The sequence below is a fragment of the Wasmannia auropunctata genome, unplaced genomic scaffold (genome assembly GCF_000956235.1).
Source record: "Wasmannia auropunctata unplaced genomic scaffold, wasmannia.A_1.0 LD335898.1, whole genome shotgun sequence".
Taxonomy (NCBI): domain Eukaryota; kingdom Metazoa; phylum Arthropoda; class Insecta; order Hymenoptera; family Formicidae; genus Wasmannia; species Wasmannia auropunctata.
This window is the reverse complement of record NW_012026992.1, coordinates 517,521-529,182: the sequence shown is the minus strand read 5'-3', so window position 1 is coordinate 529,182 and position 11,662 is coordinate 517,521. Positions and strand designations below refer to the sequence as shown.

The window sequence follows — 11,662 nt, the reverse complement described above, 5'->3', positions numbered from 1 at the left end:
GTTCCTTTTTCTCATCGCTTTTCTATAACTTTAGAAATAAGATACAATTACAGAGCATAAAAGTCTTTTCAATCCATTTATCTATTTATTCACTTCATCTGGAAATAAAATTCAATAAAGCGTGTTAAGAAAGTCCCATTAAAAGTGTTACGATATTGCCTGGTCGTTGCGCAACAGACGCTGATTAGGCCTACATTATCTAGAGGATGATGTATAAAAGAACACTTTTTGCCTTAACTCGACCGTTTTAACTCGACAATATATAGCGAGTATCGATCAGTGTTGTACATGTTTACATATTGTATATATATATATATATATATGTATATATATATAAACATACACACTTCGGCGTTTCTATATTTTATGAGATTGCGATTTTATATTCTCAAAACTGTACGCGGTTGAGCTAAAGTATATACCATAAACTTTTTTCGATCGTTGCTGGAAAACTAAAAACAACACGCAGAATAATATTTCGCCATAAAAGTCCAAGCACCTGAAGTATTTTCTTATTAAAGACGCACGAACAATCATCACACGTGGCAGTCATGTCGTTTATCGCACAAGTAATAAGATTTATTTTGTTAAATTTAAAGTTTAAACATATTTTAGTCGCTTACAAAAAAAAATTCCAATGCAAAAATTATCTTTTGTATCTTTCAACATATTATAATAGCAATTTAACAATGGTAATTCTATTCCAAAGAAAATAAATCTTATCAATTTAAAGATTATTGTAATTTTTATAAAAATAAAATTTACTTTTCTTGAAATATGCCAGTTTTTAAATCGATGAAATTTCCTTTGGCAAAAATTTTCTCAGCACATTATATATTCATGTCTTATTAATTTTTCATAGAGCGATGTATCTCAAGGAGAAAATCGCGATCGATACGTCAGAATACGAACGCACGGTGCACGTTCGCGTTAATTTGTGGTCCGGCGGTTCCCGTCCGCGTGTCTTCCCAGTAATTGACAATTTCGCACTCCGGCATGGGGCCAGTAATTAAGCTGCCATGCGTGCAGTCGGATGTCGATTTTTTCATTCACAGTGACGGGTCTCCGTCGACCAATCCTAGCCAGGACAAGCCCGTCCGTTCGATTTCGCGGGCTTCTTTTTCTCTCATCCCGGGAAACGCGACAATTAGTTTTTGAACGGCTCTCCCGGCTAGCCCGGAGTTTAAAGAGACAAAGGATGAAAGTAGAGAAGCACATTCGTTGGAAAAATAACAGCGTCGTACGAAAGGAAATACCTCTTCGATAGAGACGAGTGACTGCAGATTGTCTATTTCCGACACGAAAGACTTTGTCTCTCAATTGAGTTCCACGCCATTTAATTTGATGTACGAATATAGTCATACAATTTTCACTACAAATTTATATTTATAAATGTAAAAATGGCATTTATAACGTATACATATAAGATTATCCCCGCTATAAACGTATCACTGAAAAATCTCACGAGACCGCATTTTAAGAGAAGTCTTTGCGGTTTGATATTTCGTCAATCCTTTCACTATGATTTTATATAAGATATCGTACGGGATTACCAGGGCGACATGTTTCTTCCGGTCGGGGAACACGATGAAGCATGGCGAGCCGATACGGCGCATGTCGACTCCGGAAGGAAGATTATATGGGCATCCGAATTATCTCGCGCAACTGGCTAATACTCGAGCGGCGGAGTGATTACACGCGTATCTATCTGCACACCCGCTGATTCTACGATATAATCGGCTAGCTGGCAATGCGATGACGCACGCGAAGCGAAGCGAGGCGGGCGTAAATTGACAGAAATACCCGTCCATCTGCATGCCGACGCGGTTACGCGCTCCGCAAAGTGCCTACGTCGTACCGGCGGAATTAAATATGCACGTGGCTTTGATGCATACGCGCAAATATCGATGAGAGATGTCCGCGTCGATCCCCCGGCGACGAGCAGTATTTTTTTTTATATATCGCGCGTTTAATATTTTTCACATTTTTTTTTTTTTAGGGACTCTCGAGGGAAGAGGATCCGATTCAACCTCGCATTCTACGAATCGGCTATGCAGGCTTTTTGCACCGTCCGTTTTCCGCCTGATTCTGACCTATTACAAATGGATGATCGGTGAAAATATTTATCACGCCACGTGAACGGTGACCGCGATTTATATTTTTCATTTATAGGTACAGAGTTGCGCTTCTTCAATCTGTCAATCGCTGATCCCTGCATTATTTTCAGAAGCACATCTCACAGCTGCAAGGACGATTAACTACGACGAAAATGTGACACCAAAATATCTCACTTTATTATAGGAAGAGAACAGAAACACACATATATGTATTATATGTATAATACATACGTCACGTCAGATAAGAATGGAAACTTAAGACACGAAAAGACGTACAGTTTCGAATCGTTCCAGAATGGAAAATTACAAAAATTTCGATTCAATAATTTATAAAATTTGCAATTATTTATTGGAATACCTATATATATATATATATATATATATATATATATATTAACTTTCTTCCTTATTATTAAATTATTATAATGTATTACTAATACCTATAATTACTTCATCTATCTATAACGCAACAGATACAGATTTGTTACGTATCCGTGTGATTGTGTAATCATCGTTGCGTATCAGTTCAATGATACGACACAATGTGTCTCTGCATATTATCACTTCTGCAAATTTCTCAGATAAAACTTGCAACAACAAATAAAACGCAATTTGAAGCAAAGAGCATCGCGGAGTACGTATATAGTACAGCTCGCAGTAAAATAATAGATTCGTTCAGGAAAAAAACAATCTTGAAAAAAAAAAAATAAAGAGCCAAATCGCGTTGTAAACGTTCTCATACACGAGGATAACGAAATATGCAATTATCATGGATGCACTTATGCACGTGACCAACGTGCGTTCGCGAGATGGGCAAAGAGGGTGTGCAAATAAGTAAATATATACATATCGACGCACGTGAGTTCCGCATTGTCTCCGAGGGCAGCCTAACGCGACGCGGCACGTATGTATGCATATATACATGCCGGAACGATTGGTCGGTTGTATTCTGTCGGGCGCGCGTCCGGAAGTGCACGGTCCAATTACACTGTTCGTGCCCAGTGTGAAATTCATGCGCGACAACAGTCTGTGACACCATGCTCCCCCTCCCCCTCCCCCCCCTATAAAGCGACATAATGGAGAAATTAGTTAAAATTCAGACGAAAAGCGTCGACCGACCGCCCGAAACGGCGCGCATCTCCATTCGCGTGACACGCCGTAATACAAATGTAATTTTCTCTTTGTTCAGTAATATGTTAAAGAGAGCCGAGAATCAGAAAAGAGATAGAGTTTACGATAGAGAGATGTGTCTCTAATTTTTACTATTTTAAACTTTTTATATAATTTGTGCTTTTATTGAAATTTAGCTTTAGCCAATTGTGACATTCTAACTAGATAAAATAATAAGATAGACTTTTAATTTTTTGATTAGAGAGATGCATATGGTCGTACATAACTGATATATTTGTACGACTCGTAAATATTAAACCAACTTTCAAAATTAATTTAATATAATATTAATTTAATATAAGAAAATGGAGAAGAGGGAGGAAATTGAATATATATAATACTTGGCTGGAATTCGAAATTTCTATCAATCTCTTTTGCCTCTTCGCTTCATACCGTGAATAATAAATGTCCTTGCACGTGGTATTCAGGATTCGTTAATTACGTTGATGCTAATTAAAGCGCCGACAATTTATTGACATTTTAATAATATTTCACTATCGGCGAATGATGCAGCGCGGGGATATCGCAGCCGCGCGGCTAATAACGACGTAGATGAATCCAAAAGTCGTGTACACGTGGTGCCGATGATCTTACGCTCCGTTCGCGTGGGCAGAATCTTTGACAGCAAGCTGACATGTAATTTCCTCACCTTCTTCCTTCACTCTGCTCAACTTCTGATCTCTAAACTCGAGTAGCCAAGTAAGTTTCGAAGAAGGAGTCCGATCCAATCCGCTAGCGTTTGGATGTTCGAGCGTAAATTCGAGCGATTTCTTTCACGGGGAGGAAAATCAGTTAAACCTATAAGGGACAAGGGCGAAGGAAACATGCGGTTTTGGCAAAAATATAACCATCCAAATGTAATCAAAGCTATTGTATCGATAAATATTTAAATCTGCATTTTCATGATGATGACATAAAGAAACAAAACAATGTGAAAGAAGATAGTTATTTTCATACATGTCTAATATTAATATAGTGCATATATAAGAGAGCGTAAAGTCTCAAAGATATTTTATTTACATTAATAGAAAGCAAGAGAATTTTTCCTTCATGCAGATTTTTTAGAGAAGAATCAACGGTTACTAGAAACTATATATAATCGAAATTCTTTTTCTTTCCTTTTTAATAAACATGATTCAACATCATAAAATAGCAGATCTCGATCAATATATATATATGTTATAATGTACGTGGATTTGTAGAAAAGGATTAAAGCCTATTAACGTCACTATTATAGTGACGGCGCGATGTATGATCCCGAAGCGATTACGTAGCCGTTGTGCATACAAATCGCGTCAAAAAGCGGATGTCGAATGTCGCCATGCGTGTCGCCGCGCGCGTTTATACAAAGCGAAGTGTCGCGGCGTTCTCGCGATGTACACATATAAATGCGTGTACTCGAGTAACGTAACCAGAGATAACATCCCCGAAGGTATGCTCGCTTTATCCGCCGCAGGATAGGTATACGCATCGCTTTGTAGTGTGTCGCGCTCTCCACCCTATCGTCGGCAAGTCGCGGATGCGGAACAATATGTACAATGGCAACATTGTTGAAAGTTAACCGCGCGATAGCAAATGAATCCCGCTGTGCGCAGCATCGGGGATCCCTCCGAGAGAGAGAGAGAGGGGGGGGGGTGAGATAGACGTAGATAGACAGATAAATAGAGGGATAAAGAGAGAACGAGGGCGGAATTGATTTAAATTTCGACCGCAAAAGTGGTCGGAGACGGGAACGGACCGTGGGAGTGAAATAGCGCGATTTAATTGCGTTTGCGAACTATTTTCATCCTCCTATCCTCCCCCACCAATCAGTTATCCCCTTCGAACCCGAACTCGAGGATTCTCAACGGCCGCGGTGTGATAGGCGGTTATTTTTCCTCCCTTGACGAACGGCAATTTCAACAAATTGAAAATGATACGTGTCACTTATGATACGGTATATATATAAAGCGCTCCGACGAGTCACAGCCGAAATTGAAATTCGACCGCGACAATCGATAGATCAAAATAGCGCGTGGTAATCTTGCGGAAGTCAAATAATAGGTTTAAAATGGGTTTAAAGCTTCAGCGTCGAGAAAGAAAGAAACATTTAGGGAAACGACTTCAATAATATATTTGTTAATTCAATTTTAGAAGTTTTAGAATTTTAGAAAACAGAAATTCTGTATATATAAACAACATTCTAAAATTTAAGGTTGAATTAAAGAATATATTATTAAAGTTGTTTTGCTAAATGTTAATTAAAATTTTAGAATTAACAAATCAATAAATATTATTAAAGTCATTTCGCTAAATGTTTCATTCCTTCTCGACGTTGGAATTTTAAACCCATCATTGTTGTTTTATTTAATAAATTGTAATAACTTTATATGTATAAAGATATATAGATATTCAGATTATTAAAGGATTTATAAACAGCAATAACATTTTATGGATATTCAAAATAATAAATTATCAACGATATTTAATATACTTCTTAATAAACATATTTCGTATGCGGTCTTTATTACATTTTGTTTTTAAACTTACATTTTTTTAAAGTTTGTGGAACGCAGAAATTTTTTTAATACAATAGGTGCATTGTATTTTTACCCGAGGCGTTTCAACCGTTAAAAATTTTTGTTACATTTTGTAGAAAAATATATTACAAAAATATGTTATGTTACAAATAAACTATGAATACGATAAAAGGTAAATACGTGCCGCAGTCGCCTGGAGATCGGGGAAAGCGTACAATATGAAACATGTGAAAACGTTAAAACAGGATTTGATGTGTCACGGCATTGAGTTATGGTTGCGGATAAAGAGTAAAAAACGCGAATGCGCGGGGAGGGGGAAGGGATATTTGAGAAATATCGTACGCCGCAGGATGTACGAGCTGCGGAGATAGCGCGGATCGATCGGCCACTTCATTAATGGATAAAGTGTTATAGCCGTAATCCCCTTGCCGTGTATCTGCAGTTGGAACGCGAGCCAAAACCTTCTGCGTGATAATTATGTAATATCGCGCGGTTGCGCGAGTCGCGCGTCCGCATTGCGCACGTAACGAAGCGGAGGTCGTAACACTTTGCAATTGCAGTTACACGGATCACTTTGGCATTACTGCAGATAGCCTCTCATTACAGACAATGCGGACTATCAGCTTTAAGGGCTTTACAGTGCGATTTCTTTAAGCTGAACTGTAAAAGGGTATTATCATTTCGAGGGGATGCGATATTATTTTTATAGATGATGTCGCGCTTCAGAAAATTAAACATTCAACGAGATCTTTTCATTTATCCACAAAATAACAATTAGAGTTGTTGAAATTAAATAGTTAAATTGTTATTTTGCGTAATGAGTGGATAAAATGAAATAGATTAACACGTTTCTTACCTGTTTTGTCGTGTATGCTGTACGATAGAATTTTTATTATCATAAGTATATAACGATAAAATATTATAAAATAATATAAAAATATAAAAAAATAATGATTGATACGCGTGATATATAATAAAATAAGATATGATATCAAACATTTTTTAATGGATCAATATGCCTTCCAAATAATACCATCGAAGTATAATAAATGTTACAGACATTGTGCATTGTCACTCTGTCAGAAACGGCATTCTGAGAAGGAGAAACTTGCGCGTCGTCACAGCTTAAGCTCTAAGAATAAATGAGCGCGCGTAAAATATGGAAGTTGTAGCAAATATGTGAGGACTTGATCGTCGCGGGATGGTAGTACATTTATCTGATAAAGAGGATCATCAGTCATCGCGCGGTTGCATAAATCATCGGAAAGTTGGCGGCGGAGCGATTTGTAATGTCGGGAGCGGGATATCCCGTATTTTACGCCCGGCCTGTATTATTTTCGAGGGAGGAGAGGGCACGGGGATTCCGGGAAACGGTGCTTTATCACGTGAACGATAATTACTTGATATCAATCTAGCGCGACGTCATTAAGTACCCTGTAGCGTTATCGAAAAGCCGAAAGCGCGTATTATTGCTCGGCCACGATTTTTTCGCGATAATAATGATTTTCCAGCTTATCGTGACTGCCATCCGTTTCTGGAAACATCATTTGCTTCAAACGAGCTATTTGTTTCCGAGCTTTTGATCGTCCAATTGCACTTGAACAAGCGTTGCTTTAATTCTACATGGGCGTAATAAAAAAATTAAGATCATACCGATCGTATACAATCCTGTAAGCTGCATGCATGTGACGAAATGAAGAGTACACGGCCAAAATATACACGGAAGGTAATTTTTAAATCTCAAAGGACGCAAGTTTTCCCTCGAAGTCTGTAATATTCCTCAGTCTAGAAAAAAAAAGAAATTATACAACGAAGCGTCAAAGGAATATTTTTATAAGTACAAAAAATAAAAATTATTTTTTTTTTACGTTCCACGCAACACAATAGTTTAAAACGCAGAAATTACTTTAGAATTTTAATAGATGTTGAATTGTATGTATGTTGAATTGTATCGGCAGAATAATTTATGTGCATACAGCTGTAGTTCTTTTAATGAGAGCAGAAATAAAATGTTTTATAATCATTGTAGTGTTCTATACAAACTATCAATTATTTAAATTGTTTTCTATTTACGATACGTACATATATATAAACAGAAATATATAAATATTTTTTTTCAAAATTAATTAAAAATATATATTCCAGACAAAATTACAAATTTAATTAACGAATGATTTATTTTTTCCTCGCTAACATAAAAATAAAGATAAATACTTTCATTAAATATAATCAAGTACATTGCAAATTATCGCGAATATTTATAACAACGCAATTCGCAATCGTAATCATTTTGATATTAGACATTGTTATCTAATTGTGATAGTAGACAAGATGCCTTCTATCTTGCTCAGACCTCACTTTAGAGAAACTTCCGCGTTCTCAATCGTCATAACGAGAAAATGATACTGTTCATCGTTGAATGCAGTCGGTGTATCCTTCGAATCGCTCCCGAACATATGTGCATCGTAGTATACAACTATATTGATCTTGTATAGCGTCTGTATTTGAGTTTCCGCCTAAAGCTTCAAGAATACCGCGATGCGTACATCACTTAGTACACCTTAAAGAAGGAAAAGATGCATAGCAAACGGTGTTCTGCGGCGATAATAATATACACTATAAACAATACCTATATATATATGTTTTTCAAAGATTTCAAAATGATATAGAAGAAAGTGAAGACCGTGAAAAAAGTAAAAAATAAATAACAATGACTAAAACATAAGTTCGACGTTAACATTGCCATTTTCATGCAATGCGATCTTGAATTTTTATATAAAAAATTGACGTTCTTTATTATCTAACGGTCTTACTTTTATTTCTAATTTTCTTTAATTTGTCGCGTTAATCGTTTTATTAATTTTATTTTGACAGTTGCAGGAGAGTTCTCGAATTAAAGCGATCAATATATGTTTCTAAATCGTTCTAGTGCAACCCCGTCACGCGCGAATTTCTGCCACTTCATCCGCAATTGATCGCCATACGCGAGAACGAAAAGAGAAAATAACGATGACGCACGAGTTCGCCCTCTCTTCTTCATTCTTCTCATTTCCCGTATGGCATGCCACGAGATATCGGTCCGAATCACGAGTAGTAACCATTCAAGGAGGTAAGCTTTATATACGATCAGACGCGATAGCAATTTATTCCCTTCCATCGTCGTCGTTCTCCACATCCTTTCGAATGGGACTTCTCTCTAAGGGGGAAAGCTCGTCCAGGCAAAACAACAAATAGCATACAGCGTAAATACGCGAATACGTATTAAATTCATTGGACGATATTTATACGGAACGTCCGTATAACAGAGCTAAAAGTAATATCTCCTTCTTTAGAGGAAGAAAAAATATATACATAATAATTGAAGAAATATAAATAAGAAATATAATTGAAGTAATTAATTGAATTATAATATGTAATTTTATACATATTATTATATATGTTATCATTTTGATTAATTTTATAAGATAATGTATAAGTACGACAAAAAAATTAATAAATTTAAGGCATAAAATAAATTCTAAAAAAAGAAATGCCAGCAGATGCACGATGTATCCAAATGGTCACCCATTTAGCAATAAGTACTAATCGCGCCCAACGTTGCTTGACTTAATCGGACGAGAACTTCGTACGTTCAATGTCGTTTAACGATAATGTCTTCTTTATTGTAAGAAATGACAGATATTTATTTCTGTCATCGAACTTTTAGTTCATAATCTATAAAAAATAGTATTACACATATGTACGTATGCACACACATACATATCATACATACCACGCATAAGCAGTCATGCACACAAATGGGAGTGTACCGGAGAAGGCGACTGGACGGTCCGTAACAGCTTGCCTAAATTCCATCTAAATTCAAAACAGAGCTGAAATTGCCACCAACAGGCGCGCATGGGATCCGCGACGAGCAACGGTTCTAGCTGGCCAGACACGTCAGGTCAAAGGCCAAAGAATACAAGCAACAACGTTCGCCACTGTCTCGCCGCTTTTTAAATGCCTCTCCCCCTTCTCGCGCGTAAGCCCAACATGGCATCCTCATCCTGTGAATGGGAAAAAGTAAGTCGTATCTTCTCTACAAAGAGAAAAGCACCGATACGCCAGTTTCGTCTGCTTATACGTGACTGACATCTAATTAAATTGCAAGCTCGTACACCAAGCGAAATGGAACGGGTTAAATGCGCATAATACAGAGCGTACAAAAGCAACTCATGCTAAATATTTCAGACGATGGAGCAGATGTTGATTTTTCTTTATTAAAAGTATCGAATAACCGATATTCATAATACGATAGATGCTATTAGAATACAGATGACGACTAACGACTTCTTTACAAAGTTGAGCTTCAAAATTGCACATAGACTTTAAGAAGTATTTATTCATTCACCGCGATTTTTATTAAAAATTAGTGAGCTATGAAAAACCGAGACGCCGGGAATTTTTTAAAGTGCTCTACTTATTGCTTTGTATATGGAACAGATATTGTAATTTGATAATTTGCAATTTTAAAATGTGAGAGAAAATTATGTTTGAATATAGATATGATATTCTATAAATACTATTTTTTCATTAATTGAAGAATGAAGATTTGATGAAGAAATATGCGTTCTCTTTTTACAAAAAAAGAGGCTATCGTCAAACCACGTTCGACACACAAGTTCTCGTTCTCGTTCACTTGCGCGTCAAACAACGCGTTGAGCGCGGTTAGTACTTAAATGGGTGACATCGTTTGGGAACACCGTGTACTGTTGGCATTTCTTTTTTTTTTAGAATATAATTATTTTAAACAATTTTAAAACTATTCATGTCGTTATATAGATTATCTGTTTCTGTAATATTTATATGTATATATATTTTCATCTTCAGCAAACAAATATTAATTGCTGCCAAAAGCCATATTATTTCGAAAAGATTTAAAAGTAAAAACCCAAAAAATAAATTATTGAACTAAGGCAAGCTTATATAAAGAGTGTAACTTTTTATTTGGAGAAAGAGTAACTTCACATAAAGAAATTGTAACTTGTAAGATTTTATCTGTTTTTCACAAATCTTTCTCTCTTTATTCACGCATTATCTACTTATACCTAACGCAGTTACTTGAATATACTATAATTTATTTTATGAATACTTTTCGATTATATGTTACACCTTTGCACACAAAGAATTACTGTTGTCGCTATATAAACTTTGAAGAAATTACGATAAATTCGTTATGAATATAACAGTTTACCTTAATCTGGTATGTAAAAAATCAAAAAGTTGAGGTTCTAGTATAAATATACCATGATATAAATATACGTAGCATATTCTAACTATCATATAATATATTCATCACCAATAAAATGAATATATTATATCAAAGACACATTTACTTGTATAATATTTCAAATCATTATCACGTGGCAATTATATACAGAATATTCGCTGCTTCGATCACTGCAATCCTTTTCTGAAGTTGACAAGTAATAGCTTATATTTTACCGTAAAGAAATAGACGATCGAATCGAATTTGACAAACATAAGAAAACCAATAGAAAATGAAGCTCACGTAACAAAAGGAAAAACTATTACATTTGACAAATTAAATTGCCTATAGTTTATAATAAAACTTGTCGCCAATATTGATTGATCGAGTAATACGATACAATGCTAATTTATATAATCTTGTATTACACATCAATAAATTTAATCAAAAGGCAGCTATATGTTGGGAAAAAATAAACATTCCAAATATATGTAACAAATTTATGATAATTGATTTTTTTTTAATAAACACTGTGATTTAAATATTTTTATCAAGTTCAAATATAAAAAATTAAAACAGATAATAGATTATTAAAAATTCAGTTTCTG

At 35.5% G+C, this 11,662-nt stretch overlaps 1 long non-coding RNA gene across 1 annotated transcript; it reads right to left on the bottom strand.

Annotated features, from left to right (window-relative positions):
- Positions 1-8,007: 8,007 nt before the first annotated feature.
- LOC105455577 lies at positions 8,008-11,536 on the bottom strand. Its single transcript, XR_975127.1, has 2 exons — positions 11,182-11,536; positions 8,008-9,002 (listed from the first exon to the last, which is right to left on the bottom strand). It is a non-coding gene; the product is annotated as an uncharacterized LOC105455577 (long non-coding RNA).
- Positions 11,537-11,662: the final 126 nt, after the last annotated feature.